Consider the following 20825-nt stretch of genomic DNA (forward strand, 5'->3'; position numbering starts at 1 on the left):
AGATGCAACAACCCTATGAAAGGATGAAGCTTAGTGGTGTCTAAAAGCCTGGGCTCTTGAGCAGGTGAAGCTTGTTAATGTGTTGAACGTTCTAGGTTCTAGTTCTCTCAGCTTGAGAACAGTCACACATGCCTTGTCTGAGTCTGTGAGAATATGTAAGACCATATCTGTAAAAATACCTTTAAACACTGGGTTTGATCCACAAAACACACGGTTAAGGCTCAATGATAAACACACAAATAGAGTGATAGGTAACTGAGTTTTTTGAGTGTTCATGACATCCCAGGCATTGGCACAGAATCACATTAAATTCTCATTACGAACCAGGGGTTAGACATATTTACTACTCCCATTGAATGGATAAGGATACTGGAGCTTATCTTAATAAATAACTTCATACACAAATAATAAATGATGCTATACCACCTCTTCTGAGTGGAAAATCAACAACTGAAGAAGAGGGGAAGAGAATAAGAGAAGGGGAAGACAGAGAGACAGACAGACAGAAAAGAGTAGTTTCCTTTAGATTGTTGGAACAAGAAGTACTCTTTTTCATTTCAGGGGTCTTTGACCATGCAGTGTCCTCTGATTATAAGGCCATCCCCATTCTCTTTCAAACTCTTTTCATCAGTTATATCTCAGTCTGAAGCCAATCTTCAACTCCCAAGACTGGGGGTCACATTCTCCCCACCTAATGCTTTGAACTTTTCTTTCTTCATGCTTGACACAATTGAAATTGTCTCATTATTTTTCAGCCTACACTGCTAAATCAGAGTTCTATGTAAAGGGGACTATATCTGCTTTGTTTATTACTATATCTTCATGCTAAAGGATGCCTGATAAAGTGAGAAGGCTCAATTATTAAATGAATGAATGAAATAATGAAGAAGAAGACAAGTGAATGTGGGGCAGAGGGTGGTGATATAGTCCATCAAACAGCATGTGCAGATATGGAAGTGAGAAATACAATAAAGCGTTAAGAAGTAAAATAAACAAAAATAAGTCATGGAGGGACCTGTATGACATGCAAAGGAGCTTAGACTTGATCTTGTCAGTGACTGTGATTCATGAGCTTCTCTCTGCACAGGGTGATAAAGAATTCATAGACTAGGGGCGCCTGGGTGGCTCAGTCTGTTAAGCATCTGACTCTTTGATTTCAGCTCAGGATGTGATCTTGGGGTCCTGAGATTAAGCCCCGAGTCAGGCTCCATGTTCAGCATGGGTCTGCTTGAGATTCTCTCTCCCTCTCTCTCTGCCTCTCCCCCCACTCACTTGTTCTCTCTCTCTTTCAAATACATACATACACACATACATAAAATCTTAATAAAAAAAGAATTCATAGGCTAATTTTAACAAGCACAGGGGAACCCATGACATGGATACTTGCTTACTTAAATTTATTCCTGATTTCTTTATATCTTTCCTTCCCTTATTTTCTTTTAGCTTCATTTCCTTCTTTTCTAATTTTTAAAACCAAACCATAGCTTATTCCCCTAAATAATGTGGCCCCTGCCTGTCTCCTCCCCTTCACCTCGTGCACTCTCCCATTCACTCACCATATTCAAGCTCATGAGTCTTCTTTCAGATCTTAGAAGCCACTAAGTCTGTTCTGAGCTACACTCTTTTCCTAGGGCCGCCATCACAAAGTACCGCAAACTGGTCACCTTAAAACAATGGGAATTTATTCTGACAGTTCTGGAGGTCAGAAGCCTATAATCAAGGAATTGAGCAGGGTCGATTCCTCAGGAGGCTCTTGAGAGAGGTGTTGGTGCACGTCTTTCTCTTGGCTTCTGGTGGTTGCTGACAACCGCTGGTGTTCCTTGGCCTGTAAATTGCCACAGTAGGAGATTACTGGGAGTTGGATAGGTGGCTTTGCTTTCTGAGTTGGGCTTACTCACATGTTTGGAGGTTGGCTGAATGGTACTCATCTAGACTGATCTGGACTGGCCTCAGCTGGTGCACTTGGAACAGCTCAGTTCTACTGGACAGATCTGTCATCATCGAGCACCTAACTATCTAGACATATTTGCACAAAGAAGACAGCAAGTAGAAACATGCAAGATCTCTTGCAGCTTAGGCTCAGATCTTGTATGGAGAACATTTGCCACATTCTAATGGGCAAAGCAAGTCACATGGCCAAGCTCAGATTCAAAGGGTGAAGAAATGAACGTATCTCACTCTATAGTGAGATAAACTATAATATCACAAAGCAAAGGGCATGGATGGAGGAAAGACCAAAGAATTGGGACCATAAATACAATCTACCACAAGAGTACTTTTGAATGTTACCTTCATTCCATTCTAGAAAAGAATGGGGTACAAATAAGTATCTATACAAATAATTTTTTTCTTTTTAAGACACAAAATAGATGGACAATTCCCATGTTTTTACTCAGAAGTACTAAAGTGTAATAGACTCTGATTACGTAACTTGATTCTTATCTTTACCATATACCACCCTAAGTCATCTATAAAATGGGGACAGTAACAATATCCATTCAATGGATTTTTTTGTAAGGAGGTAATACAAATAAAATGCTAAACATAGTGCTTGGCTTATAGTAAGCATTCAATAAACAATAACCACTATTATTAGCTATTCATTACTATTGAGGGCAGGAGGAGAATATACAAAATGACTTTTACAAAGACTTCATTACTTTTAGGACTAAAGTATGGATTTATTTAAAAGACTTTTTTTCTTAAGACCTTCATGTAACTAATTTGGTTTATAAATGTTTTCCCAAGAATCAGTTGCCCCTAGCATATCTATCATTCATATTGTAGACTAAATAAAAGAAAACCATAATCAGAATTAAGAGTAAGACTAGTGGGGCACCTCGCTGGCCCAGTCAGTTAAGCTGCTGACTCTTGGTTTCAGCTCAGGTTGTGATCTCAGGGTTGTGAGATAGAGCCCTGAGTAGGGCTGCACACTCAGCACAGTGTCTGCTTGAGATTCTCTCCCCTTCTCCCTGCCCCTCCTGCCTGTGGTCTCTTTCTCTCTGAAATAGATCAATAAATCTTTAAAAAAATAGTAAGACTAGTATGTGCTCTAATATAGTGAGATATCCTATGATTTATTAAGATTATCTATAAATTAATTAATCTATAATATCCTCTGATTTGTACTATTTCATGAAATAATTAATTCTACTAGAGTCCAACTTGGGACCCATCTTGTGATTCAAAAAGCATTAGTTCAAAGGCACTCCTTCATTTGGATATATTTGACGGCTCAGCCAAAGAATATTGACTACTTCTGAAGAGAAAGTGTTCCTGAAATTATAATGTAAGTCTGTGGGAATGTGTGAGAAGTCACTAGTCAGAACATTGTATTCCAATACCTTGGCTGAAGTTGCTCTTTTCCATTATGGGATTACATTACATAAATAAGTAGAAAGGGCAGAAAGGAAGGAGGGAGGGAGGAAGAAACAGGGAGAGCAGAAGGAACTGAGGGAAGCTAAAAGGAAAGAAGGCGGGAAGGAAGGAAGGAAGGAAGGAAGGAAGGAAGGAAGGAAGGAAGGAAGGAAGGAAGGAAGGAAGGAAGAAAATTGTGCTATTTTTTATATCTGGAAATGTAATTGTCCCTTTTATTTATTTATTTGTTTGTTTATTATTCATAATTGTCTTTGCTATGTTTGGACAATTCCTCTTCCATGTGAATTTTAGGTTCATCAGCTTGCCTGTTCCAACAATAGCAACAATATTAAAAAGAACACTATTTGGAATTAATTTCAGGAGAATTTATATCTTTTTGATTTTGAGGCTTTTCATCAGCACACCTACCCATTTATTACTTTTTTTAAAAAACAACATAATAACTCTTAGAAATTTTTCCAAAATGACCTTGTTCATTTTTAAAATTGACTATTTTAATTTTGTAAAGTTTCCTATGCTCCTGGAAAAATTGTGTATTCTTTATTTGCAGTGTGCAGGTTAAACCAAACTCAGTAGTGTTCTTCATGTATCCTAAATCTTACTAATATTTCTTTAGGGCATAATGTTTCTCAAAGAACTATATGAAAGTATTTCTTTCTATGAATATATAATTTATTACAATTCTGTTGCTTTTTGCACCACTTATTTTAATGCCACCGTATTAGGTTATGTTTTTCCATTATATCATTAGGTAGTGTCCTTCTTTACCTTTTTTAAAAAATTTTTATTTATTTATTTATTTATTTGAGAGAGAGAGAGTATGTGTGGGTAGGCAGAGGGGCAGAGAGGCAGAAGGAGAGGGAGAGAATCTCAAGCAGATTTCCTGCTGAATGTGGAGCTGAACACAGTCTCACGACCGTGAGTTCAACACCTGAGCTGAGACCAAGTGTGGACACCTAACCGACTGAGCCACCCAGTCGCCCCTCTTCTTCACCTCTTTTAGTACTTTTTATTATATATTTTATAGTGTGTGATGTTAATATTGCTTCACCCCATTCTTTAATTACATTTATGTTTCTTTTTCTCTTCTTTCAATCTTACCCTATGATTTCCTTTTATGTGTATATCTCTTGAGGACTACATATCCAGTACTTGTTTCTTTTATTTATGGTCTTAATACTACACTTTTTAAGAACAAATTTTATGGAGTTATTTTTGTTTTTGTGTGTAATTTGTCACATATACATATATTAGTATGTATATGGATTTACAATACATTTTTAAATTAAACATTTTCTAAACAGTTTTAGATTTACAGAAAAAGTAAGGTAGTACAGAGTTCCTATATATGCCACACCCAGTTTCCCTGGTTATTAACATCTTAATTTAATATAGTACATTTGTTACAAGTAAAATGAACTAATATTGATAGAGAATTATTAACTAAATCCATAGTTTATTCAGATTTCCTTCATTTTTACCCAATGTTCTGTTTCTGTTCCAAAATTCCATACAGGGTAGCACACAACATGTCCTTGTCCTATCTCCTTTGGGTTCTCTTGACTGTGACAGTTTTTCAGGCTTTCCTTGTTTTGGATGACCTCGACAGTTTTGAAGAGTACTAATCAGGGATTCTGCCAAATGCAACTCTTTTGGAATTTGATCTCTTCCCCATGATTAGACTGGTGTATAGAATTTTTGGAGGGAGATCACAGAGATATGATGTTTTGTTACATCATATCAGGGCTATATACTATCAGCATGATTAATGCCTATTGATCTTGACCATTATCTGACCGAGGTATTACTTGTCATGTTCTCCACTATGAAGTCATCCTTTCTTCCCCTTTCCATACTGCATGAAAAACTGTATTCTAATAGGTGTATTTATTTTATTTACTGTGATTACTTTTGTATTCAAATGTATTTCTGGCATCTTATTTTTTCCTGTTTATTTTAGTCTTGATTTTCTTCTTTTCATTCTCTTCTTGCCTTTTCTTTATTGATATCTTTTATTTCCTTTAATTTCTTATGATAGTTATTTTTAAATGTTGATAGCATTTTCTTACCCATGTACATATTTTTTTAAGAAAATACTTTGTTTATTATATCTAACTTCTTGCCAGAAAAATAGGCTACCAGGAGATTACCATAATTAATGCCTTAAAGTCTCTTTTTCCAGAATTTTCTTTGCATACATGTGTGTCTATATGATTTAGCATAACAAATTATACATTTTTCAAATCAAATTTATTGATATATAATTTATATCCAATTCTCTATCTTATATGTACAGTTCAATGAGTTTTGCCAAATGTGTAATTACTTGTGCAACCACAACTGCAAGATACCGAACTCAATAGTTCCATCATCCAAAAGCTTCTCTTTGGTCCCTTCACCCCATACCCAGGCCTAGGCAACCATGATGTGCTTTCTATCACAGTAGTTTTGCCTTTTCTAGAATTTGTTTTAAATGGAATCATTGAATATGTAAGAGTCTATGTCTTCCTTTTTTCAGTTAGCACAATCATTTTGAGATTCATTTACATTGTGACTATCAGTAGTTCATTTCTTTTTTTTTCTTCTTTTTCTGAATAATATTCCTTGTATGGATATATCACGGTTTATCCATTCACCAATCAGTGGACATTTAGATTGTTCTAGTTTGAGATTATGATGAAGATACCTGCTATGAATACCCAATAAAGATTTTATATGGACATTTGTATTCATTTCTCTTTGATACATACACAGGAGCGGTTTTTCTGGGGAACAAATCTGTGCTTTAAGAAGTAGTCCAACTATTTCCCAAAGTGCTTGTATCATTTTGCATTCTCACCTGTACTATATGACAGAACACCAGCACCTGCCATTGTTGTTCTTTAAAACTTTATCCATTCTAGTGGGTCCACACTGGTGTCTCACTGTGATTTTAATTTCCATTTTCCTGTGTCTAATTAACTATGCAGGGCTTATTTATTACTTGTATCTCTTCTATGTGCTACGTACATCTTCCTTTTGTGAAGATGTGTATCCAAATTTTTTTTGCCATTTTTTAATCTGGTTGTTTATTTTCTTCATATTGATATGTAAGAGTTCTTTATATATTATGAATAAAATTTACTTACCAGTAAATGTATTAAAATATTTTCCACAGACTATAATGGACTTATATTTTCTTTGCAGTGTTTTCAATGAGCAAATGGTTTTAAATTTTATGCAGCCCTAGTAATACACTTTTTTCTGTAATAGTTTTGTTTTTTATGCTTAAGAAATCCTTCATTTACCAAATATTAGAATGGTTATCTCCTACTTTTTCCTATAGAATTTTAACAGTTTTAGCCCTTATGTGTAGATCTAAAATCTGTTTCAAGGTAATTTTCGTTTGAATGGTGGGAAGCATAGCCAATAATTAATTAATTTTTATTTGAATGTGATATCCTATGGCTCTAGCACAATTGTTGAAAACATTTTCTTTCTCCATTTTGTTACCCTGGTAACTTTGTTGAAAATCAATTGATCGGATAGTTGTAGATTTATTTTTGGACTGTATTCTGTTCCAAAGATATATGTATGCTATTCTTACCTCAATACTATACTATCTTGATATAGTAGCTTTTCAAATCAGGTGATGTAACTCATCAAATTTTGTATTCTTTTTCAAAGTTGTTTTGGTTTTTCTATGATTTTTGCATTTCCATATAAATTTGATAATTGACTTGAGGATTTCTACCTTGATGTTGATTGGGATTGTGTTGACTCTACAGATTAATTGAGGAAAAATTGACATCTTAACAATATTAAATTTTCCAATGCATTAGCAGAGTATTTTTCCATTCTCAGAAATGTTTTACAATATTCAGAGTATAGATTTTGCATATAGTTTGTTAAATTTATTCTTAAGTACTTTACATTTTTATGATCGTGTATATAGTACTAGTTATTGGCTATTTAACATCAATATCTCAGTAATTAATTCATATTATAAACATTCTTTAATTTTGTTTAATGACCTTTCATCTTTCTAAATTCTATGTAATAGCTTTTAAAATTTTTATTAAAAAAATCTGTGGGATTTTTCTATGTACACAATGTTTTTGTCTGCAAATAAAGATAAGTTTACCTCATCCTTCCCTTTTGATTTCTTCTTTGACCTATGGGTTATTTAGGTATCACTTTCAATTTTTAAAAATTTAGAGGATTTCCGTATACCTTTCATTTATTGGCTTTCAGTTTAATATTGATTGGATTGGAAAACATAATTTTACAATTTCAGTCCTTTCAAATTTGTTGAAATGTGTTTTATGTCTCAGCTTATTGTGTCTGAGCGCATAATTCATTTATACTTGAAAAGAATGTGTATTGTGCTATTGTTGGCAGAGTGTTCTAAAATGTCAGTAAAGTCCAGTTGGTTGTTCACACCTTCTACATGATTTCTGATTATCTCTCTACTTGTTCTATCAATTACTGAAAGAGAAGTGTAAGAATCTGAGTATACTTGTGGATTGCTTATTTTTCCTTCTAGTTTCATTAGTTTTGCTTTACATATTTTGAAAGTCTGCTATTGTATGCATACACATTTAGGATTGATATTTCTTTTTGACAATTTGACTTCTTTATTACTAGAAAACATACAACTTTATCTCTGATAATATCTCTCTTAAATAAACTTATTTTTTATTTTAATGCAGCCAGTCCAGCGTTCTTTGGATCAGTGTTTGCATGGTGTATTTTATCCCATCTTAGTCCTTTGATCCTTCTGTGTCTTCCTATTTAAAGAAGGTTTGGTATTTTTTAAATCCTATTTGACATCTTCGTCATTAAGTCGAGTGTTGAGACTATTTATAATTTACTTAATTACTGATATAATTGAACTGAAATTTGCCATCTTGCTATCTTACACTTAGTTTTCTATTTGTCTTATCTGTTCGTTTTTGTTTTTTAAGTTTTCTTCCTTTTTAAAAAATATTTTAGTAACTTTTTAAAGATTTATGTATTTATTTTAGAGAGAGAGAGTGTGTGATCAGGGGTAGGGGCAGAGAGAGAGGGGGGAACAGACTCCCTGCTGAGCATGGAACCTGAGACATGGGGCTGGATCACAGGACACCAAGACCATGACCTGAGCTGAAACCAAGAGTCAGATGCTCAACTGACTGAGCCACCAAGGCACCCCTATTTTACTACTTTTTAAGATGCCACTTGCTCTACTATATTAGCTTATTAGCCTTCTCTTTTTGAGATATATAGAAATATATACGTATACATAATGTGCATTTATATGCATATATGTGTGAGATATATATAAATATTTTAAATTGCAATATAGTTAAATACAATCTTATATTAATTCCAGGTGTATCATGTAATGATTTGACATTTATATCCATTACAAAATGTTCACCATGATAGATGTGGTTACCCTCTGTCACCGTACAAAGTTACTACAGTATTGTTAACTATTTCCCTATACTACACTTTACATACCTGTGACTTATTTATTTTATAACTGGAAGTGTGTACCTCTTGATCCCCATCACCTATTTTGCTCATCCCTCCATCCTTCTCCCTCTAGCAACCACCAGTTTGTTCTCTGTATTTACGAGTCTCTTTCTGTTTTGGTTTGCTTTGTTTGCTTTGTTTTTTTAGCTTTCACATATAAGTGAAATCATATGTTATTTGTCTGTGTCTGTTTATTTCACTTAGCATAATACCATCTAGGTTATCCATGTTATCACAAATGACAAGATTTCATTTTTTATGGCCAAGTAATATTCCATTGTATATCTTGGTAGTGGGAAGGTAAATTAGTGCAGCCATGATGGAAAACAGTATGGAGGTTCCTCGAAAAATTAAAAATAGAACTACCCTATGATCCAGTAATTGTACTTCTCAGTATTTGCCTAAAGAAAACAAACAAAATTAATTTGAAAAGATATTTGCATCCCTATATTTATTGCAGTATTATTTACAATAGCCAAAATATAGAGTCAACCTATGTGTTCATTGATAAATGTTTTATACTTTTCATGATTATTTTACAATTTAGAATGTGCTTCTTTAACTTATCACAGTCTAACTTCAAATATTACACCACTTCATGAACACTGCACAAAACTATTTCAATACACTTCCATTTCTTCAATCTTTTCGTTTGTTTTATAGTCATGAATTTTTCATATAATATACAAACACATTATAAACAATATACATTGCTATTATCTTTGGGTTATATAGTCAATTTTTAAAAAGTAATTAAAATGAGAAAATATGTATTTTATATTTATCCACATATGTACAATTTCTAGTGTTTTTTATTCCATGATTTAAATCCACATTTCAATTTAATATCATTTACCTTCTACTCAAAGAACTTCCTTTGACTTTTCTTATAGTGCAGCACTACTGTTGATACATTTTCTTATCTTTTGTTTTTCTTAAAAAGTATTTATCCTACAAAACTAAGAGGCAACCCATGGAATGGGAGAAGATATTTGCAAATTACATTACAGATAAAGGACTGATATCAAAGATCTGTAAAGAACTCAAACTCAATACTCAAAAAACAAATAACCCAGTCAAAAAATGGGCAGAATACATGAACAGACACTTCTCCAAAGAAGACATACAAATGGCTAACAGACACATGAAAAAATACTTAACTAGCCATCAGGGAAATACAAATCAAAACCACAAAAAGATATCACCTTACACCAGTCAGAATGGCAAAAATTAACAAATCAGGAAACAACAAATGTTGGCGAGGATGTGGAGAAAGGGGAACCCTCCTACACTGTTGGTGGAAATGCAAGTTGGTACAGCCACTCTGGAAAACAGTGTGGAAGTTCTTCAAGATGTTAAAAATAGAGCTGCCCTATGACCCAGCAATTGCACTATTAGGTATTTATCCCAGAGATACATTGGGGGCATATGCACCCCAATGGTCATAGCAGCAATATCCATGATAGCCAAACTGTGGAAGGAGCTGAGATGCCCTTTAACAGACGAATGGATAAAGAAGATGTGGTTCGTATATACAATGGAATATTACTCGGCCATTAGAAAGCATGAATACCCACCATTTGCATCGACATGGATGGAACTGGAGAGAATTATGCTAAGTGAAGTAAGTCAAACAGAGAAAGACAATTATCATATGGTCTCACTCATACGTGGAACATAAGAAATAGCATGGAGGACCATAGGGAAAAGGAGGGAAATCTGAAAGGGGAGAAATCAGAGAGGGAGACAAACCATGAGAGACTATGGACCCCAGGAAACAAACTGAGGGTTTCAGAGGGTAGGGGGGTGGGGGGAGGCGGTAAAAGGTGATGGGTATTGAGGAGGTCATGTGTTGTGATGAGCACTGTGTATTATATGTAACTAATGAATCATTGAACACTACATCAAAAACTAATGATGTGCTATACAGTGGCTAACTGAACATAATAAAAAAAAATTTTTAATAAAAAAACCCCAAAACCTTCAATTATTAAACTGCATTGATAAAATTTTTTAAAGAAGTATTTATCTTAATTTTGGAAAGATTACACATATGTAAAATTGGTAGACTTTGGCCCACAGGTCACTGAGGCTTTGGTTTTTGTTTTTTGTGGGTTTTTTTTTCTCTCTTTGTTGAATTTGGATAGTTTTTATTCCTACGTATTCAGGTTCACAGATCTCTTCGGCAGTTTCTAATCTGCAGTTAAACCTATCCAGTTTTGTTTTCATTTCAGATGATTTTATTTTATTTTATTTTATTTTTTTTAAAGATTTTATTTATTTATTTGACAGAGATAGAGACAGCCAGCGAGAGAGGGAACACAAGCAGGGGGAGTGGGAGAGGAAGAAGCAGGCTCATAGCAGAGGAGCCTGATGTGGGGCTCGATCCCAGAACGCCGGGATCACGCCCTGAGCCGAAGGCAGACGCTTAACCGCTGTGCCACCCAGGCGCCCCCAGATGATTTTATTTTAATCTCTAGAATTCTACTTCCATTTGAATTTCTTTTGGAGTTTCAGTTTTTCTCCTTTTTAACTCATGTGTTTCTTTATATTCTTGTCCATAGTTATACTATTTAGAATAGCTATTGTAATATTACAATCTGTTTATTTCATACTTTATATTGTAACTGAATGTGTTTATTTCTGCTTAAAAGTCAAATTTTCCTGCCTCTTTCCTTGTCTGACAGTTTTGATTAGATGCTGAAAATTGTGAAATTTACATTACTGAGTGCTGCATTTTATTATATTCCTTAAAATATGGCACACATTTAAATTACTTTCAAAATAGCTTAGAAATTTGAGGCTTGGGGCGCCTGGGTGGCACAGCAGTTAAGCGTCTGCCTGGCATTCTGGGATCGAGCCCCACATCAGGCTCCTCCGCTATGAGCCTGCTTCTTCCTCTCCCACTCCCCCTGCTTGCCTCTCTCGCTGGCTGTCTCTATCTCTGTCAAATAAATAAATAAATAAAATCTAAAAAAAAAAAGAAATTTGAGGCTTATATTTAGTGTATTTAAGTCAAGTCTGAAGCAGGCTTTATTACAGGGCAGGGATCCTGGAACTTAGTTGTCTCAGGACCCCTTCTGTCAGGTTTCACAGTCCGGTGCTGCCTGTTGTCCACTGTCCAAAAATATTTCTCCATACATTTTGTCAAGTTTTCTTGTGGTTTACAGTGAGATGACAATTCCCACAGCAGTTAATCTTTCATCAATGGAATCATAAGATCCTGACTTTAAATAACCTTAAGTAAATCCCTCTTCCCCAATGTTTGCACCTCACACTAAGGAGATGCACTAAGTTTTTTTATTTTTATTTTTTTTCTCTTCCATATTAACCCGTTTAATTTTCATGCATTAAACCAACAAAGATAAGCAGGAATAATGAAGATATGGAGAACATAGCCATCACAGAGTAATGATATAAATAAAGCTTCCTGTAGACAATCAGCAATATAGAATCTCCAGAGGACCTAAATAAATGACTCTACTTTTTAAACTCAGAAAGAAGTTACTCGGATACAGTTAGTATTTTATAGGACTTATTGATAACATCATAGCCACTGAGATAAAACAATATAAAATGAAACAAAACATACAGAAATCATTGTAATGCTGTCTTACAAATGCCCATAAGCACTTACGACCATAATAATTCATCATACAGTTGGGATAGTGGACCACATTTCAAGAAGATTTGTGTAAGTCGAAAGGCTTATATCTGTCATATATAACTTGGCCATGGGGGCCATCCACCGGCTCCCCACCCACAACAGCAGCAATTAACTTCAGCCAATTGTGTTGACAATTCTGGCTGAGATGGAATGCCCAGAAGCTGCTATATTGTAGGTTTAACACATAGTCTGTGACGGGGGGGAGAAAGCGCCACCATTTTTTTTTCATCTAAAATAATAAAAAGGTGATGTGATCATACTGGAGATTAATGGTGGCTGTTCCAGGAAGGTGCTTGGAGCCTCCTGATATTTCTTGTCACTGGTGGTAAGAAAATGGACTAGAGTGGATTCATACTTTATAAGCTGTTCCTTTGGTAGCACATCAGCACTTGACACTGCCTCACAAGCACTTAGCCTAATTATAAGGTGGCCTCATGATAAGCTGCTTCTGCCTCTTACCTACTCTGCAGTGGAAGAATGGCTCTGGATTTTCATACTTGCGGCTTTAAAATATTTTATATTTCTCTTTAGCATTACAATTCTGGTTATTGCTACAATTTACATGGGTTTTCAGTAGAAAATAAATGCAAGTCAATGCAAGCTAATGCACATGCAATCGATACCTTGCAAAGCTTTCAATCACACTTTCTTCCTGTACAGATCAATTGCTAATGAAGGTATCCAATTAGTAGAGTGTGTTTGGGAAGAGCATTAAGTGAAGAGATCTTGATACGGTCACCTGTTTATAACTATGCATTATTCATGAGACCTTTCCTGTGTGCCTCAAATGCTATAGCAGCAGAGATGCCCAGCAAACCGTGACTGGTTCGGCTCGGGTTACACTGCAGTAGAGAATCTTTGTGTCCAACGGAAGAATGGAGTGTCTTCTGCAAAAAGCAATGTGAGGACATAGCAATATATTTAATGATTTAAGGTCCAGGAGAAGAGCAGAGATAGATTTAGAGATAATTCCGAGGAACTTTGTGTAATAGGAAAGAAAATAAATCAACACGTCTCCTTTAATCAAGCTGATGACACTATTGCTGAGCTGTGCTTGACCTAGATGTGTCCGTGCTTCACCTGGACCTAAAGAAGGTTCCCTTCATTGAGAGAGGATGCTTGTCTTCACCAGAAACTATTAAGCATGATTGATGGAGCAATTAAACAGGTATACGTATTTAGCAAACAAAGATAGCTCTTTCACAAGCTCAAACAGCATGACGCACCCAATGATCAAAAAGACACTCCTACTTCCCTCCCACTACTTTATGAATTTATAATAGTTTCCTTCCAATTCAGTTGTTGTCTAAGATCTTGGAGAGATTTGTACTGAGCAAAAGTGAAAGTCAATGCAGAGTTGGAAACGACTGCCCATAATACCCATACGACTAACAAAGAGTCAATTATAATGGGGTATCATATTAGATTGCTCTTTGCTCGACTGCACTGCTGTCTAACAATTTTTCTAGGACTAAATGCAGGAGAATGTGATTTTGCTATAGTGATGTCGATGTTTTTTCTTTTTCTTCCTTTTTTTTTTTAAGATTTGGACCTTTGCCTAAAATGTAAGAAAGAAGTTTGGGACATCACTTCAGTGTGACACACAGGTTCTTTTTTTTCTTAGTTAAAGGAGACAAAATGTGAACTAATTTCTACTACTTTATGGTTATCTGAACCAGGTGCTTCTTTTTTTTTTTTTAAGATTTTATTTATTTATTCGACAGGATAGAGACAGCCAGCGAGAGAGGGAACACAAGCAGGGGGAGTGGGAGAGGAAGAAGCAGGCTCATAGCAGAGGAGCCTGATGTGGGGCTCGATCCCATAACGCCGGGATCACGCCCTGAGCCGAAGGCAGACACTTAACCGCTGTGCCACCCAGGCGCCCCTGAACCAGGTGCTTCTATCTTGTTGTTTATCATTCGTTGATTATTGGCTTTACTTGTTTCCTTACAGATGGCCCATCCCTTTACCCAGATTCCAATCGGTGGAAAGAAATTTGAAAGAATAGAATTTAGTTTCATGGTGAGCCTTCACTAGAAAAAGAGGTTGTAAAATGTCTTTATTCCAGAAGGCCGTGTTTAGCTAATAATTAAGAATGCTGCTACCATAGAAGGGGAGAGTAAATTTGGAGGGACTAACAGTCATTTTTTACATACTTAGAGTCCTCTTAACAGTGAGAAAAGAAACCTTTATCTCATCTAAAGCTTACACTTAGAAGTAACTTATTGAGCAGTTTTCATTGCCATGCTTTGAGCTGTCTCCAGTTTGGGGAGGTCACTATCTCTGTTTCTGCTGGATAGAAAGGAAGCTTTGAGAATAGTAAGATTCATTATCCTTGGTGATGGATTTCCAAGTGTTCAGGCTGGGTTGTGGCAGCAAAAAGTTGATTTTCTGAACAAGAGACTCAAACAATTGGGACTTGAAGCAAGAGAGGAAGAACTGGGAGGAACTAGTGAAAAGTGTTGTTTGTTCTAGTCACGTGCAGACTGTCAGTGTGTGGTCAAAGGCCAGACCAAGTCCCATGATCGTATCACATTAGTACCTGTGGTACTTTTACCTACTAATAATTTGAGTTGCAGCATATACTACTTTTAATTATTTTATGTCTTTTTTCATGGTCTGTTGAGCTAGATTATAATTTCTAGAGGCCAAAAAGTCTGCATTTTATATGATTTGTGTACCTAAGCACACAACTGGTAACCTGGCTTTTGGCATATGTAGGATAGGCTATAGTATAAGAATTTTAACACAAAAAGAAAATGAGACTATTTCGCATATTTTAAGATATATGATATTAATTTAGATTATTTACCCTGTATATTACCATTTTCCTGAAACTAATAAAACACTACATTAATTATGCTTGAATATAAATAAATAAATAATAATAAACACAAGTATCATAACATGTAATAAAGTTTCTTTTTCTTTCTTTCTTTCTTTCTTTCTTTCTTCTTCTTCTTCTTCTTCTTCTTCTTCTTCTTCTTCTTCTTCTTCTTCTTCTTCTTCTTCCTTCCTTCCTTCCTCCCTTCTTTCCTTCCTTCTTTCTTTCTCTTTTCTTTTTTTCTCTTGGCTTAATGAAGAGAAATGAGATGTAAGCTTTCTCTGGTGGAAATTATTATAGGAGACAGGATTTGAGTTCTTTCAGTCTGAAAAACTATAAAAGGCCAAAAGCTTAGTTGGTATATGGGTCAGGGATAAGCTTTTATTACAGAAAAAAGTCATAGTACAAGGAAATCATTTGTGGAGAGTTTAGCAGATGGGCTTATAAAAGGTGTGGGCAAGGTGTAAGGAGAAATTAAGGAATTCGGCTTCTAGGCCTGGAGGGGGTGGTGCAGGCGGCATAGTTACTGGAAATCTCTAGAGACTAGATATTAACTGCAAGGAAGGGTCCTTCCCAGAAGGTGTGGTCATCGGTAAAGAGTGGAAACTAAACCTAGTAATCTGGGAGGGAGAAAGCACTTTTTTCTGGTGCTTTTTGTTGGGCAAATCCAACCAGAAGCCAGAGGGCAAGAGAATCCACTGAAGAGCTGTTGTGAGTGAGCCTCTAAGAGCAGAGCAAGGAGAAGGAAGGAGATTGGTTTGCGAAGACACAGAGTAGATATCCAGGACAGTTGACAGTTCATGGTTACAAATACATTAATTTTTAAAAGATTTATTTATTTATTTGGGGGGGAGGGGGAGAGGGAGAGGGAGAGAGAGAATCTTAAGCAGACTCCATGCCTAACGCAAGCTCCATCTCATGAACCCGAGATCATTACCTGAGCCGAAATCAAGAGTCAGACACTTAACCAACTGAGCCACCCAGGCACCTCCGAGGAACACATTTTGAGAACCACTGTTCTGGATTAGGATTTATCCATGCAAAAAATTGATCATAATTTTTGATGGCCTAATTAATTTTTGATTACTTTAATTCTTTGTGTTAAATAGTGATGCTTGTTAATAATGATAATTCTAAGCAGCCTGATTAGTGGAAATATAATTTTACACTAATTCTAATATTTAGCATTTAGTACTAATTTCATAGTATTTTAGTGTTCTTTAGTATTTACATTAATACTATATTTACCTAATTGTCCAATTAAAGTGATGCCTCATTTAATTGATATTGGAAAATGAAATATTCTACATTAACTAACTTTTCCTTTAACAGTTTTAACAGACATTTAAAAAATATATTGAAACTTTTGATTAAGACAAAATGTCGTAGACCATATTTTCTCTGCTCCTTTCAGCTAAATACAACTGGGAATGGCACAAAACACAACCAAAGAAGGACCCTGAGGGTGGTAAAAAGAAAGCAAGTTGGCTTGAGAACCCATGACTAGAGACACAGCGCAGTGAAAGGCATCTTGCATCCTAACACCCGACAGCAGAAGTCCACCCACCCTTGATCTAAAAACAGCAAGTAGTTCAGGTAGGCTTATTCTTCCTGAATCTAAAGAGAGTCCCTCTGGCAATATTAAACAAGACTGCACCACTGACAAGAATTTCTTGAGGGCCCTCCCAAAAATAAGGTAACTGGGGAAGAACTCTCCTTTTCTGATGGGCCAGAGATGACCCTTTTCTGCCAAAGCAGATGGATGGAACTGGCCAGAGAGACCAAGCTGCAGCAGTTGGCCTGATCCAGAAAGTCTCTCTTTGATCCAGAGGCCTGCCCGAGACTCTCCTTCCATGTCCAGAGACACTATAATGGGTGGGTAGAGCCAGCAAGGGGAATGTAGCCACAAGTAACCCAATTCAGAGAGCCTCTTTTTCTCATGAGCTATAAGTAAAGGGATTCACCTCTTTTCCCCAACCACCACTGAGAAAAACCAGGTTGCCTGACCTGTAGAAACTTCTTCCAGTCCCTTAGGCAGCACCAACAGAAACCAGCGGGAGTCCAAGCAACACCAGAAAAGCCAAGAAGATCAAAATAGCACCACAAAGCCTCTGAAAAATTAACCTGCCAACGAACCACAGCTCACAAAAGTAGATCAAGACCTATGTGCTAAACTGAAATAATGTGACTACCTGCTAAAATGAAAGACTTAAATAGGATCCACTATTTCCCACCATAGTAGACAAATTCCCTGAGTATGATGGAAAAAAAATTATTCAGCATACTAAGAACTAAAAAAATCACATCTTGAAAGAGAAAATACAATTAGCTGATGCAATACTGAGATGAATCAAATATCAGAATTATCTGAAAAAAATTTTAAGGCATGCATTATAACAATGCTTCAACAATTATAAATTTTCTTGAAACAAATTTAAAAAATGGAAAATCTCTGAGGAAATCGATTTTAGAAGGAAAAAATGTATTACAGAACTGGAAAATGCAATAACAGAAATAAAAAACTGAGTAGATGGCTCAATAGAATAGAATGAAGATGACAGGAGAAAATCAGTGAACTTGAGTACAGAACAATAGAATTCACTCAATCTGAACAACAGAGAGGGAAAAAATCGACCAGAAAAAAAATGAACAGAGCCTCAGGGACCTAGGAGACAATAACAAAGAGCCATCATTCATGTCAACACAATCCCAGAACGAAAGCAGAAAAGAGGGGAGCTGAAAAGTTGTTTGAAGTATTGGCTGAAAGTGTCCTAAATTTGGTAAAAGACACAAGCCTAAAATTCCAAGAAGCTGAGTAAACACTAAGTAGGATAAATACAAAGAAATCCATGCCAAAGATACACCACAGTTAAAATTTAGAAAAATAAACACAAAGAAAAATTCTTGAAAGCAACTAGAGGGAAATGAGTATTACCTGCAGGACAATACCAATTCAAACGATAATGGATTTCAAATCTGAAGTCATAGAAACTAGAAGAAAGTGGTACCATATGTTTCAAGTGTTGAAATAAAAGAAATGTCAGCCACAAATTCTATGTTCTGTGAATCCATACTTGAGGAATGAAAGAGAAATAAAAATATGTTCAGAAAAAGAAAAGCTAAAAGAATTTATTACTAGCAGACATATTCCCTTTTAAAATTTAGTAATATATTTTGTTTAGCCCAAAAATGTATACCAAAATCTATACCAAAAATGGTATCATTTCGGGGCGCCTGGGTGGCACAGCGGTTAAGCGTCTGCCTTCAGCTCAGGGCGTGATCCCGGCATTACGGGATCGAGTCCCACATCAGGCTCTTCCGCTATGAGCCTGCTTCTTCCTCTCCCACTCCCCCTGCTTGTGTTCCCTCTCTCGCTGGCTGTCTCTCTCTGTCGAATAAATAAAATCTTTAAAAAAATGGTATCATTTCAACATATAAGTATAAAAATATTAAAGAGAAATAAAATATCTTATTCTTAAGGATTGGCTAAACAAAATTCTTCAAACAGAAAGGAATTGATAAAAGAAAGAACACTAGAGCATCAGGAAGGAAAAAGGAATAATGGCAAAGAGCAGATAATATGGGTACGTTCAAAGAACCATTCATTTCCTCATGAGTTTTAAAACTATATTTTATGATTGGAACAAAAATTATAGCATCATGGGCGCCTAGGTCGCTAGTCAGTTAAGCATCCAATTCTTGATTTCAGCTCAGATCGTGATCTAAGGGTCATGAGATCGAGGCCCGTGACAGTCTCCATGCTCAGCATGGAGTCTGCTTGAGATTCTCTCTCTCTCTCTCCCTCTGCCTCTCCCCGGACTCATGCATGGTCTCTCTCTAAATAAATAAATAAAACCTTAAAAAAAATTATAGTATCATCTGATTCCCATGACACCGAGACCTTAAAAGGAGGAAGACAAAGGGATATAAATGAGAATGAGGTTTCCACACTTCACTCAAAGTGGTAAAATGTTGATGCTAGTGAACGGTGTAATTCATACTTAGAGAGACGGACAGATTAGTAATACTCAGAATGACCTCTACCAAAGATACACAAGAGATACATTCAAAAACACTGTACATAAATCAAGATGGAATCCTAAAACATGTTCAAGTGTTGTGAAGGAAGTCCAGAAAACAGAAACAGAGAAATCAGAAATAGAGAAATGAGACCAAAAGAAATAAATAGAAAACAAATAATAAATGCAAACCTTAAGTGCTAACATATTAATAATCACCTTGAATGTAAATGGTCTAAGTAAGTCAATAAAAAATATTAAAAAATGTGACCCAGCTATATACTGCTTACAAGAAACTCACTTCAAATCCAATGACATCTTATTGTTAAAAGTAAACGGATGAAAAAAAAGAAGACTGCCCTCACCAATGTGGGCAAACATCATCCGATTCATTGGGGGCCTGAATGGCACAAAAAGATGGAGGGAAGGATAAATTCTCTCTCTCTGTCTTTGAGCTAGGACATTCATGTTCTCCTGCCCTTGGACGTTGGAGTTCCTGGTTCTTGGGTCTAAAATGAATTCCAGGTATTACACCAGTGCCCCTCCCCACATTCTTTGGCCTCAGCCTTGGACTAAGAGCTATACCATGGCTCTCCTTGTTCTCAGGCCTTAAGATCTGGACTGAATTATACCACTGACTTTCCTGATTCTCCAGCTTGCACATGGTATATTGCCACATATCTCAGCTTCTTTCATCCTGCAAAACATTTCCCTTAATAATAAATTTCCTCTTACAAATCTATATACAGGTATCCCTCTCTTTTCAAAAGTTTGAGTTGCACCACTTTGCTTTTACAAAAAACCTACAGTAGTACCCGTTTTCGCCAACCAAAAGAAATTCAAAGAGCATTTTCACTTTTATAAAAAGAAAAAAGAAAAGAAAAATTAAAGGAAAAGTGAAAATAGCATTTCTTTTGCCATAAGCTGTTATCCAGGCAGCAAAAGCGGCCCCATCAAGCTCCTTCCCTGGAAATACACTCAGCATCTCAGCATCAAACTGCCACAACTTTGAACTGTGTTTGTAAGCATCCGTACTTTGTCTTGATATATTTTGTGTATCCATTAGCAAGTTCTGTCCTAAGGTAACAGAAAAGCCTAAGAGGTTATTTTTTGGGTTTGGGAATGATAACATTTTTTTTTTCATATCAATTAGTGGTAACTACTTCACCTTACATCATTTCAGCTCATATGAGATTTTATAGGAGCACTCTACTTTTGGATAGTGGAGGAAACCTCTGTGTTCTATTAGTTTTGTTTCTCTGGAAATCCCTTTTTAAGGGATAAAAAAATTAACATATATTATAAATAGCTGTTTTCCCTCAGTAGTCAGCAAGTTCTCTATTCTCAGATTTATCTTTGTATGTATGTATGTACGCATGTATATCTATACAGGTTCTGGGCTTACCTCTAGTATCTAGCACGCAATAAATATTGAGTG

This window comes from Ursus arctos, unplaced genomic scaffold, assembly GCF_023065955.2.
Source record: "Ursus arctos isolate Adak ecotype North America unplaced genomic scaffold, UrsArc2.0 scaffold_1, whole genome shotgun sequence".
In the NCBI taxonomy this organism is placed as follows: domain Eukaryota; kingdom Metazoa; phylum Chordata; class Mammalia; order Carnivora; family Ursidae; genus Ursus; species Ursus arctos.